Consider the following 13,576-nt stretch of genomic DNA (forward strand, 5'->3'; position numbering starts at 1 on the left):
GTTACGATAACGCAGCACCTTGCTCAACGAAAGCTGAGCAAAGAGTAAATTAAGGGGCATACGTACAAGCCCCTTGTGCCACCAGGGCGTCACTTTTTTTTACGCTCCGGTGGCGCAGTGTGCTGGCTCATATTAACAAGGCCATGCAAAGCCACCCTGTATGGCTTTTCATGGCCTTGTAAATATGGCCCCCTTTCACACATTACTGTATGTGAAAGGGGCGATCCATGGGTGTTCCCACGCAACACCCATTGATTCAGATGCATTCTCAGATGTACAAGGTTTCGTAAACCTGGCAATGCGTCAAATTCTTGCACCCCCCCCCCCCCCGGGGAGGCGTTAAAGTGGTGCAGCAAGGAGAAATACTTTTATTTTCCTTATTTTTATCCTCTTTCTATGTGTGCTTCATTCTGCAGCATACATAGATGAAGGAAAACTCCATCAGTTATTGTTTTTGTGTACAAGGTTGCCCTTCCTGCACAAAAACAATCATCCTTGCAACGTAGGCACCCATGCACCATGGTGAAAGGGTGCCTGTGTTGGTGCTAGGCAGCCCATTATGCGCCAGTGCAGAAGAAAGCACAGGGATGCTTCGCATTGTTGTAGATATGACGCATCCCTGCACTTTCCTAATGATGCAGCTTGGTGAAGCAAGAGGTCTTGCAGCGCCGCTCTGCATCATTATGTTGTAAATATTCTTTTTTTTTAAATTCTAAAAACACATATTTAGGCCCAATTTAGAGTTTGCGAGATGGTTTACTCAGTCACAAATGTGACGGATATCCTGTTTGTCTCATTACAACTATTATATCCTATGGCATTTGTAATAAGGCAAATGGTAACCCTCTGCAAAACTCTAAGGCCCATATGTACAAAAGGATTTTGCATTTCTTAATGGACCGATCGCTCTTTCGAGCTGTTATGAATGCAAAATAGCCTTTTCTTATGTACAAAAGGCATACAAATGGTCGCAAAATACAATTCCTAACAAATAAAAATTGCATTCTGCGATTCCCACAATAGGAAATCGCAAATATGGATTTCCTATTTGCGATTTCCTAACGGCATGTACATAGCATTTCCTAATTGCAAAATGGGCATTTAGGAAAGTTTATTACCGTCAACTTGGATATGATGATAGCCAGGTGCAAACATAAAAAAAGAACCAAAAATGCATCAGGAACATTCACAACCTATCTAATTTTCATATCCTGCTCTCTTTAACCCAGGTTTTGTTGACCGAGGATGTCACATTTAATGGTTATCCAATGGTGAATCCTCCACGTCTACATCTAGATAAGACATCTCTTCTGCTTTCGCAATCACATGTGAATAGCACGCTCTGCAAATGTAATCACATCCAAGGCAATGGTAAAAGAAAAAAATCCATAGCACTGCTGTCATCTGCTGGGAGTCTTTGGTAGCTATTGCTATTTGAGATACTGTATTGCAAACATGTGAGTACAGCATCATTTCACAGCAGCAACAGCGAGCATCAGGAGAGGGCCATGGTTTAATGTCATTTGATCACTGATTTAAACACCTGACATGATCACAACATGCACAGCCTTGCTCCATGTAAACACTTGTCATCATGCTGCTGCTCCCAGGAGCCATTGCAGGCACCCTCTCACTGTTAAAACCTTTTAAACGGCAGGGAGTCCGCGAACCAAAGCCGTCGCCCTGCTGCACATGATAATGGACAGTGTTTAAAATCTGCAAGCTCTGGTACCACACGGCCTCTCCCGCCACCATGTCCATTACCCCTGACTCCGGGAGCAGCTGGACGACGGCCAGTGGGTTTACTGTCGTTTTGCCAGTTTTCAAAGGGTTTAAGGCTAGGGTGACCAGACTGTGCGACCCAAAAACTGGGAAAGTTCGCAAAAATAGAGGAAGGACTACACATTTACATCAATAAAGTGGTAAAGAATGACAGCCCTCATCCTCATAAAAACACATGTGAGGCACTCCGAAAATAAATATTTAATGTTTAAAACCAGCATCATACTTGTTAATTAAATTGCTTCCTCATAACAGCTGCTTACTTGCCCTGCTTTGGAACACCTAAAAAAGTGCATCTCACTGTTTTCAGTTGACCCTCTCAAAAAACCGGGACATGAGCCGATTTTACCGAAATCTGCCCGGACAACTGTTGGAATAGCGGGACGGTACGGGCAAATCTGGGACGCCTGGTCACCCTATTTAAGGCCCATATGTGTGAGTAGTGCGTTTCCTGTTAGGAAATCACCATTTAGCTATTTCCTAAATTGTATTTCCTAATAGCGATTGCAACTCCTTAGGAACAGCTATTAGGTTATCACAATTTACGTACATTTAAGTTCGCGATCCCCAAATAGTTATTTTCTTAGGATTCGCAATTTAGGAATCGCAAAAGTGATATTTTGTACATTTTGGCCTAAATCTGACCCTCAAACTTCTTTAATGGAGTCCAAGTCCCATGCTGTGTAAGATAAGAGAAGCAGAAGTGGAACAGGAGAAAAGATAACTAACACATATGGGTATGGCAGATAAGGTGGTGTGCAGAATTTGCATACGTAGTCAGGGCTGGTGTGTAAAGTGGAAAAAATCAAGAAAGCAAAGCACTTAATGCTTAAGCATAAAAAAGAGTAATTGAAAAATGTGGACCGAAACCAATCCTTAACAGCCTCCTATGTGTTCATCAAGAAAGCATAATCATTCCATGCAGTTGTGTCTTAGAATAAACCTGTGCCTGTTCCTGAATTTTCGTCTTGTTTTTGTGTGCCCTTGCTGATTCCACCATGGCTTGCAGAGACAACACAGTCAAACACAAACACACAATTCGAACTGGCCCACATGCATCTCACACAGTGCTTGCCTATGTGAGAGCTGTCATCTGTGTGCACTGGCAGTGTATTCTGCGTTCCCTCTCTAATGTTTGTTCGTTGCTTAGGACCAATGTTCTGGCAGTGGCATGCATAAGCAGCACACACAGGAGGTGCTCAAACACTCACAGGCAAACACACGTCTGCTCTGTCTGCACAGGGCATGTATAGGCTCTGCCAGTGTGGCTGTGGCCATTTTGCATTCTGAGTGACTGTATTTGAAACCTGTATGTGTGTTTTCTGCTATTGTCGTGGTGATGGAACAGGAACAGAGGAAAACAGTAATACTGAAATGTATACCTCCAAAGTGACATATAGAATGGGGCTGCTAGACGAAACCAATAACATTTATTATAACGGAGATGGCGATGGAGGAAGTTGAATGACTGAAGCAGGTTTTTACGGAGTTCTGTTCGCCGGCATCCTCAGCAAAAGGAGAGAGTTCAGATACAGCTGAGTCAGCGGACCTGGGGTGAAATTCGGGAAATTCGTCAACCTGAGCGAGACTATCCACTCAAGTCTCTGTGCACTAATCGTTAAGAGGATCTTGCCCGCCCGTTATTGCCTGTCTCGCCTATCCAGAGCACACCATTATAGCGCCACTGACTCAGCCACTCTATCATAAGGAACCATTTATACATGGCTACCTGATGATGGCATAACGCCGAAACGCACATAGATTATATTTAGCCATGCAAGACATTTGTTTCAGAAATTAACTTCAATTTTTTTTTGTCTACTTTCTTTGGTTTGATACCCATTATAAATATGTCATGTGTATATACCCATTTTATCACTAGGATTTTGCCTGTATAGATCATTGACTATACTGTATAAATAGAATTGTACCAATGGACAATTGCTTTCATGATAAAATTATACAAAATCCGTGATTTGATGTATAATTGAACTCCTTCTCCCCTTTTTTCATTTAAAAAATTTGAATAATAAAAAATGAATTTTTGAGTAATACAAGTCCATGGGTGTGTACATGTTTAATTAACTAGTCAGTCCACTGTATATTAGGTTTCCTATATGTTTTTCTCACAAATATAGAATGGTGCTTGCATTAGGACTCAACGAGTCATCAGCTGGGACTTCAACAGTTGAGGAGAGCCACATAGCATCTCGTTTTCGGGTCTCTCTTGACAGCTTCACCTGTCTGCATTCCTGTTTCCAAAGTACAGAGCGTGGGTTTGATTCAGCCTCTTCAAGCATGCTTTCAGAATCTGACAATAACAGACTGGAAACAGCCAAAGACGGATACCCTTCTTCAATGTTTGCGGTTTAGTGTATTCTGCCACCAATGGAGCACTTCAGTTGTAAAATAGGAGCCGGATTGTTTTCGACGTTGGACTGTGGCTCTCTGGTGCATGCATCCCGAAAAGGTTTCCCTTCGTAAAAGCAATATATTCTAATTTGGTTTTTTTCATATTTTAATGATTTTATTTAACTCTACAATAAATGTGAATTAATTTGAATAATAAAAGTTATCCATTTTATTTATTACAAAGTGATATTTTATAATTGTTAAAGCTACTAAACACTGTACGGTTGTAACTTTAGTTGATTATGGTATATCATAACAGTCTTAATTAATTGCACTGTAAATGCCATTTTATTTGTAATATTATAAAAAAAAAATAAGCATGCAAACCCTTTATAGTATTTGCCATGTTATTTTTAAAGAATATACTTTTTTTATGTAAAAAATCTACATTGAAAAATAAAAATATGATTTTAATAATAACCAAATACTAAAGAGCTAAATGACTTATTATAAACTTGATTTTGTTTTTATGTGAAACAAGGTCCTCCAGCAAGGGAGCCTTAGCTACAAGGCTCTTTTGTTTCAATGTGAAACGAAGGTCTACTGCCAGGGAGAGTCTTTGTTATAAGCCTCCTTTTATTTCCCTCCGATAGCAAGGGAGCCTTTGTTATAGGCCTCCTTTTGTTTCCCTCCGACAGCAAGTGAGCCTTTGTTTTGGGCCTCCTTTTGTTTCCCTCCGATAGCAAGGGAGCCTTTGTCATAGGCCTCCTTTTGTTTCCCTCTGATAGCAAGGGAGCCTTTGTTATAGGCCTCCTTTTGTTTGCCTTTGTTATAGGCCTCGTTTTGTTTCCCTCCGATAGCAAGGGAGCCTTTGTTATAGGCCACCTTTTGTTTCCCTCCAATAGCAAAGGAGCCTTTGTTTTAGGCCTCGTTTTGTTTCCCTCTGATAGCAAGGGAGCCTTTGTTATAGTCCTCGTTTTGTTTCTCAATGATAGCAATGGAGCCTTTGTTATAGGCCTCCTTTTGTTTCCCTCGATAGCATGGGAGCATTTGTTATAGGCCACCTTTTGTTTCCCTCCTATAGCAAGGGAGCCTTTGTTTTAAGCCTCGTTTTGTTTCCCTCTGATAGCAAGGGAGCCTTTGTTTTAGGCCTCGTTTTGTTTCCCTCCGATAGCAAGGGAGCCTTTGTTTTAGGCCTCGTTTTGTTTCCCTCCGATAGCAAGGGAGCCTTTGTTTTAGGCCTCGTTTTGTTTCCCTCTGATAGCAAGGGAGCCTTTGTTTTAGGCCTCGTTTTGTTTCCCTCTGATAGCAAGGGAACCTTTGTTATAGGCCTCGTTTTGTTTCTCAATGATAGCAAGGGAGCCTTTGTTATAGGCCTCCTTTTGTTTCCCTGGATAGCATGGGAGCCTTTGTTATAGGCCACCTTTTGTTTCTCTCCGATAGCAAGGGAGCCTTTGTTTTAGGCCTCGTTTTGTTTCCCTCCGATAGCAAAGAAGCCTTTGTTTTAGGCCTCGTTTTGTGTTCCTCCGATAGCAAGGGAGCCTTTGTTTTAGGCCTCGTTTTGTTTCCCTCAAATAGCAAGGGAGCCTTTGTTTTAGGCCTCGTTTTGTTTCCCTCTGATAGCAAGGGAGCCTTTGTTATAGGCCTCGTTTTGTTTCCCTCTGATAGCAAGGGAGCCTTTGTTATAGGCCTCGTTTTGTTTCTCAATGATAGCACGGGAGCCTTTGTTTTAGGCCTCATTTTGTTTCCCTCCGATAGCAAGGGAGCCTTTGTTTTAGGCCTCGTTTTGTTTCCCTCTGATAGCAAGGGAGCCTTTGTTATAGGCCTCGTTTTGTTTCTCAATGATAGCAAGGGAGCCTTTGTTATAGGCCTCCTTTTGTTTCCCTGGATAGCATGGGAGCCTTTGTTATAGGCCACCTTTTGTTTCCCTCCGATAGCAAGGGAGCCTTTGTTTTAGGCCTCGTTTTGTTTCCCTCCGATAGCAAGGGAGCCTTTGTTTTAGGCCTCGTTTTGTGTTCCTCCGATAGCAAGGGAGCCTTTGTTTTAGGTCTCGTTTTGTTTCCCTCCGATAGCAAGAGAGCCTTTGTTTTAGGCTTCCTTTTGTTTCTCAATGATAGCAAGGGAGCCTTTGTTTTAGGCCTCGTTTTGTGTTCCTCCGATAGCAAGGGAGCCTTTGTTTTAGGCTTCCTTTTGTTTCTCAATGATAGCAAGGGAGCCTTTGTTTTAGGCTTCCTTTTGTTTCTCAATGATAGCAAGGGAGCCTTTGTTTTAGGCCTCGTTTTGTGTTCCTCCGATAGCAAGGGAGCCTTTGTTTTAGGCCTCGTTTTGTGTTCCTCCGATAGCAAGGGAGCCTTTGTTTTAGGCCTCGTTTTGTGTTCCTCCGATAGCAAGGGAGCCTTTGTTTTAGGCCTCGTTTTGTTTCCCTCCGATAGCAAGGGAGCCTTTGTTTTAGGCTTCCTTTTGTTTCTCAATGATAGCAAGGGAGCCTTTGTTTTAGGCCTCGTTTTGTGTTCCTCCGATAGCAAGGGGGGGAGCCTTTGTTTTAGGCTTCCTTTTGTTTCTCAATGATAGCAAGGGAGCCTTTCTTTTAGGCCTCGTTTTGTGTTCCTCCGATAGCAAGGGAGCCTTTGTTTTAGGCCTCGTTTTGTGTTCCTCCGATAGCAAGGGAGCCTTTGTTTTAGGCCTCGTTTTGTGTTCCTCCGATAGCAAGGGAGCCTTTGTTTTAGGTCTCGTTTTGTTTCTCAATGATAGCAAGGGAGCCTTTGTTTTAGGCCTCGTTTTGTGTTCCTCCGATAGCAATGGAGCCTTTGTTTTAGGCCTCGTTTTGTTTCCCTCCGATAGCAAGGGAGCCTTTGTTTTAGGCTTCCTTTTGTTTCTCAATGATAGCAAGGGAGCCTTTGTTTTAGGCCTCGTTTTGTGTTCCTCCGATAGCAAGGGAGCCTTTGTTTTAGGCTTCCTTTTGTTTCTCAATGATAGCAAGGGAGCCTTTGTTTTAGGCTTCCTTTTGTTTCTCCCTCCGATAGCAAGGGATCCTTTGTTTTAGGCCTCGTTTTGTGTTCCTCCGATAGCAAGGGAGCCTTTGTTTTAGGCCTCGTTTTGTTTCTCAATGATAGCAAGGGAGCCTTTGTTTTAGGCCTCGTTTTGTTTCTCAATGATAGCAAGGGAGCCTTTGTTTTAGGCCTCGTTTTGTGTTCCTCCGATAGCAAGGGAGCCTTTGTTTTAGGCCTCGTTTTGTTTCTCAATGATAGCAAGGGAGCCTTTGTTTTAGGCTTCCTTTTGTTTCTCGATGATAGCAAGGGAGCCTTTGTTTTAGGCCTCGTTTTGTTTCCCTCCGATAGCAAGGGAGCCTTTGTTTTAGGCTTCCTTTTGTTTCTCGATGATAGCAAGGGAGCCTTTGTTTTAGGCCTCGTTTTGTTTCCCTCCGATAGCAAGGGAGCCTTTGTTTTAGGCTTCCTTTTGTTTCTCGATGATAGCAAGGGAGCATTTGTTTTAGGCCTTGTTTTGTTTCTCAATGATAGCAAGGGAGCCTTTGTTATAGACCTCCTTCTGTTAACATGCCTAGATAAGAAAGTTGAACTATAATGAAGTCTCTTTTGCTATCATACATGAGACATCTTCGCCTCACATCGCTAGCTCCTTAGTCTGTCAATCACACACAGCACCTAACTACTCAGCTGAGGATGTCCCACGTCTCACCCCACAGCCAGTCTGTGGGACTCATCTTCATAAGATAATAATTAGAGACAATGTCTATGCGCACTTTCGAACCTGCAGCAGTCAGGATTGCACACTGGGCTTAATGTACCCGGCACAAGTTGTAGAAGTGCCAGGGGACCCCTCATGCAACAGGCCACTGCTTGTCCGACACAGCCATGGGCATGGCGTGGAGAAGTCTACTCTCACTGTTAGTGTCTGAGTTCATTAGGAAAAGGATTGCCAAAATGAAGACGTCTTTAATTTGAATATGTATATATTTTGGTTTTCATTGGCAGCTGTAATGAATAATACCCGACACAATAAGAGTGTAAATCGCATGATGTGAGACACCCCTGTGCTTGCTGTCCAAGAGCGAGGCTGCGATGCTTGAGACGAATAGGAAAAAAGCATATTCACCATTGGCTATAATACCACTCATTTGTCTGATAAGTGCCCGCTACAGATTGAAGAATATTTAATGCTCCAACAGGTTATTTGACCTCAAGATTTACAAATGCAATTGGATTTTGAAAAAGATTTAAAGTGCTTGTTTCTGTTCCCTCTAAAGTCTCTTTTTGCCCCCACAGATTTGGCAACAGATTTACTTTGCTGTAATATACTGCTGAAAGATGCCAGTTCACTTACATTCAAATGCCATGCCATGTCTGATAATATGCAATGCATTAAACATGAAGTAGTATAATGTGAACCACAGAGGATTCCTAAAAATACGAAATGGTAAATAATAATTTCAAATTCGTTTTTTTATCCTTGACAACTTTACGCCCATTTACCAAGGTAAATGTCTGATTGTAGACTAATAGTCTAATCATTCTGATTATTAAGAGTAACTTTATGTAACAGGTTTACAGAAGAACAGCATTATAGGGGAGCATTTATTATACCACTATGGCCTGGCGCCAAATGTCTTTTAAACGCGATGAACAGTGCGACATTGAAGGCAAGGATGCATGTGATGTAGATGATTGCGTTTAGAATGTCACTGAAAGATGCATGGTATGGCACCAAAATACTGTGGGCTAAATATTGTCTGACAAAAATAATCTATCCTAAAAATCATTTACAAAAATAATGACCCATTGACGGTAATAATATAAAATCTACACCCAATGGGATTTTGATAAACAAATGTAGGACACAATATTAATGTCAGGCGATATGTTTGTCAACAGTATTCTGGCATACAACCAGATAGAGATAGACATTTTAGTAGTACCCTTACTATCGGCATCTTTGATTAAAAAAAACAACATATTTTGAGGTTTGTACATCAATCAATTAATCATCAGATTTGTAGAGCACTACTTGTCACCCATGAGGGTATCCAGGCACTGGCAGGGTCCAATTGATTATCCGAATAGCCACGTCTTCAGGGACTTTCGGATCTCTGGACTATTGTTGCTGTTACCGGTCTGAGGAAGTTCTGTGTTCAGATAGCTGTATTTAAATACTATCGTATTTCACTACTGGGACTGTGTAATGAGGTATTTTCTTTTTATGTTGGATAAATTCAGACTTCAGTATCTTTACAGGAAAATAATGCAAGACACACACATACATACACAGGCAGCTATAGGTATGGATATTTTCTGTATATAATGCACCGAGATATGTCAATAAGGGCTGATGCCAAGAATATATTTTCAGGACAGGAAGTGATGTTATTGTCGTGCTTCGTTGTAAGAGGGTCTCAAAGGCAGCTTTTTTACATTTGTATATCACATTAGGACTATTGGTGACGTTCTATTTCAACATAAAGAAACAAAATTGAAGCATACTTACTCTAAACCTAATGTATGTTTCTTAAGTTGAGAACCAACTAACACCATCAGTATTGAGAAATTAAAGGAAACTGCAGAATAAAAGGCCTTGAATGCCCATACTGGCCATCACATAATTACATAGCTATTGTAATTATTTGAAGTAGCACTTTTAAAATGTAAATGAACATTGCCTTTACTCAATATACACTTTGTTGCATAAAAGAGAGCTGCTTTTGGGTGATGGAATGTGAACAATATTCTAATAATATTTACATGCAAGTCGACCACAGAGATCTTTTTGACAAACTGTAATTTTGCATTAAAGGCTACGTATTGTGAGCCAAACGCTCTTTCCATTTTGACATATGGCTTCTAGTCAATCTTAGAAAGAGAGTCACTTTTGTAATATTGCCCTATTCCTGGCATGGGTGCTTCCCGGCAGACCATTTTGCATCTCCAACGCGGTAGACAATGATGTCTTCATAGGTAGCTGTTTCTTCAATTTGCAGGCCCTGTAAGAAATAGTCAGTTATAATTCACGATTTAATTGTAGTTTATAAAATGATCACATTTGTTGTTTCATTGTAAATTGAGATCTGCCTCTAACCAGAGATAGGCTCTTCTGTATGGAAAATACTAGATGGAGGACTTCTATTTTCTCAAAAGACCAATCAGTCTTTAAACCAAGTGATAATGGCTGGGTGAGGCCTGGATAGAATTCTGACTATGCTTAGTATGCTACATAGGAGTCAAACATAACTACCTCTGATTTAGAAAACTCTTCAAAATCAAGCTCTTTCAAGAGACCTAGCCTAAGACAGCTAGGCCTGCAATCACAGAATGCTAGGGATGTTGATCCTTTATTCCTGACTGGACGTTACAGTTATTGTAATGCATATGTGCATATATGTTTTCCATTAAGCTAGCTGTAATTCCAGCCTTCTGATGATATTGGATGGTGAAAATCAATGCTTATAAAACACTGATATAAATAAATTAAAATATTTACCTCGTAGGTATGATCCTCATCAATCTGAACAGGTTTATTGCTCTAAAAAAGGTACAAAAATATTTTAATAACAGCTTGCAGATTAGTTTCTCGATATATCAATATATACATTATGATGTATACAGTATGCAGTAGATAGTCCCCTGAAATTAGGTTTCTAGTTAAAGCAGTTTACAGTACACAGTATACTGTAAATAGCATAAATAGTACAGCATATACATACAGTATAGCAGGTGTACTGTATTTATTGACTAGTGTAACAACAAATGCAAAACATTCAAATATGCCACTTCTCTCATAGAGCTGCATGACCTCCACCAACATTTGTCCTGTCGACCCACAACAGAAGCAGGCCCTGGATCTCATCATTAATGACCCCTCTTTGATCACATGCTTACTCCCATTGTGATTGACTGGTCTGGCATCCTTCCCATTACTGTCCAACTAAGCATCCCATCAGGATGATGTCCATGATATTGTAGCTTTATACAACAGCAATAGCATTGCCTCATCAGTTGAGTTGATACCCTGGCACATTTAAAGTCAAACAATGCCGGGGGGATCAATAGCCAATCACTTTCCCAAATGAGGTCTAGAGGAGGTCACCCTGATCAGTATGTAATATACCAAATATCATCTAGATCGGTGACCTTAGAACATTATTAAAGTAAACTTTCCCTTCTTCAGGTTTCAATTTTTTCAACACTTATCTCTACAGGGAAAATGTTTCAGTCATATGGTAAGTGAACAAATCACCCTCATCCTAAAGATATCAAATATTGACTCTAGCTTACCATCCAGCTTCTAGTTTGTGTTCAACCTCCCATGGGTGAACAAGGCATTGTAAGGTGAGTCACTCTCCTATCTCAACTCTGAAAATCGTCCCACAGCAATCAACTTGGCTTCCACTCTGGGAGCTTCATCGAGAAAACAACTGTATAGATCTTAGTTGGTGTTCATTGGATTTTGGATTGGGGTTATTCAGGCCTGTTAGTGCTACTGGGTCTCGTAGTGATGTTGGACATGATTAAACATGGACGGCTTATATCTATACTTGAGCCCTGCATCGGTTTCCTCGGATCTACGTTGAACTGGTATTTCTTTTTCCTTTCCAACAGATCTCAGATATTTAAGATTTGATGCCACATATCAGCGCTATCTGCATTGACCTGCCATGTACTCCAGGATTCTATCTTGAAACCCACCCAGACTGCATCACGAATCTCCAAGATCAGTCAGCAAAGGTAAAAGGATCTCCATGCATCAGGATGTAAACATATTCGTAATAAAATATCCTCACCGTGCTATTCAAACTCCAATCACGGATGGCAGATAAATTCCTGAATCACAAATACAAAAAAAACTGAGTTCATACCACTATCCCAAAAACGTAAAAGCAATATTAATCTGGTTCTCATCAATAAACTGAAAGTTGCTTTTTTATCGTACTCTGTGATTTCACAGGGCCTCACCCTCTCACCTAATATTCATCTGTGAATGATTCCACATATTTATAAAATAATTAAACCAATCTACTTCCACTGACAAGCCCACAAAAAATTAACTACTGCTACCCTCAATTCTACTACCAGACTTTTATCGCCAACAAAAAAAGTGATTCTCGACAATTTGCATTGGTGCCTAACGATTCAACAATACTTTTTTTTGGTCTCGCCTAGGCATCGCTTGTGCTGTCTCGTTGAGACATGCAGTATATACTATAGCGTGAAAGCTATCTGGAAGCTCCACCCACTCTCCGCCCATCTTTTTGATTGGCTTACATCCTAAATGCTGCCTTCTGATTGGTTTTAGGCTTCTTAGTCCCTCCTCCTGACAGCCATCTTATCATTTGGATCTTTCCCTGGCTATTGGCCCCTTTACTCCAACACTATTTTCTGCCCTGTGTCCCCCCTGCCCCCTCTAGCAGTTCGTCACTCCTTGCCCCCCCATGACCCCCTCCATTTCCGTTTGTGTCTTCTTAAACGCCCCCACTCCCATCTGTAATGCAATACGTCTTGCGTAAATACGAGTTGTATTGCATTGCAAATGCTTACTTTAAAGAAGTGTGCATTGTGGTTGAGCGGGAGCCCACCCAGCATTCTGTGTTCCTTGAGGCGGGAGCCCACCCCGTAGTTGTGCTCGGTTAAAGGCGGGATCCTACCCCGCACTTTGGAGCCGGAGAAAGCAGCGCGACCCAAAAGTCAGGTGCCCGTGCCTGGTTGTAGGCGGGGCCGAAAAAGAAAGCGCGAAGACCGGAAGTCAGGCGTCTCGCGCCTGAGTGTGGGCGGGTCTCTCGTGCCCCGAGGAGCGCCCCGTACATTGGCCCTGTTACTCTGTCCCCGGTTTGAGTCTGTTATCCTCGTCCCCTCTAGATGCGCTTCATACTGCTCTTCTGTCGCCAAGCAGTGTAATATTACTACCCCTACTAGTGCATGGGATGCACAAATAAAGATGTAAATAGTGTTACAAGTGCTACCTCTGTAGCGTGGCGTCTGTCCTATAGATTACAGAGTGCGTAGCCTAGTTGTTATGAGAAGTCTACAGCCCAGCCTCACATAGTCCTTCTTCGCTGTCACTGCACGCCCAGCTTGAAAGTCTGTTGTGGCGACGCCTGCGTCTCCCAGCCTCACCAAAGGCTAGTGAGACGATCCCGGAGCGACGGATAGCGCATGCGTCCTGGATGAATGCTGAGCAGATCTCCGAATGACGGATGGCGCATGCGCTCTGGAGGGGTAATGAGCAGATCCCTGAGCGACCGATGGCCCTTGCATCTGGATCAATTTCTGACTGCAGGATGCCTCTGTGGCTAGTGGCTCTGAGTCTGCTGGTCCAAAGAGGAGACAGTAGGGGGGGCACAGGTAACTTGGTCACACTGCGGGCACATAGCGGCGCCCCTTGGAGGTTTTAGTGGACGCTGCTCCAGGATTGCAGCCTGGTGCAGTAGATGCCGAGG

At 42.0% G+C, this 13,576-nt stretch overlaps 1 protein-coding gene across 1 annotated transcript in view; it reads left to right on the forward strand.

Annotated features, from left to right (window-relative positions):
• Positions 1-13,576, forward strand: part of LOC146871420 (uncharacterized) — a 944,195-nt gene that overhangs the window by 730,619 nt on the left and 200,000 nt on the right. Inside the window, exons 6-7 of the mRNA XM_085651067.1 lie at positions 8,418-8,568; positions 11,742-11,867. The gene's annotated coding sequence lies outside the window, so the exon portion shown is untranslated. The remainder of the gene's footprint in view (positions 1-8,417; positions 8,569-11,741; positions 11,868-13,576) is intronic.

Source organism: Triturus cristatus, chromosome 1_1 (assembly GCF_964204655.1).
Source record: "Triturus cristatus chromosome 1_1, aTriCri1.1, whole genome shotgun sequence".
NCBI lineage: Eukaryota > Metazoa > Chordata > Amphibia > Caudata > Salamandridae > Triturus > Triturus cristatus.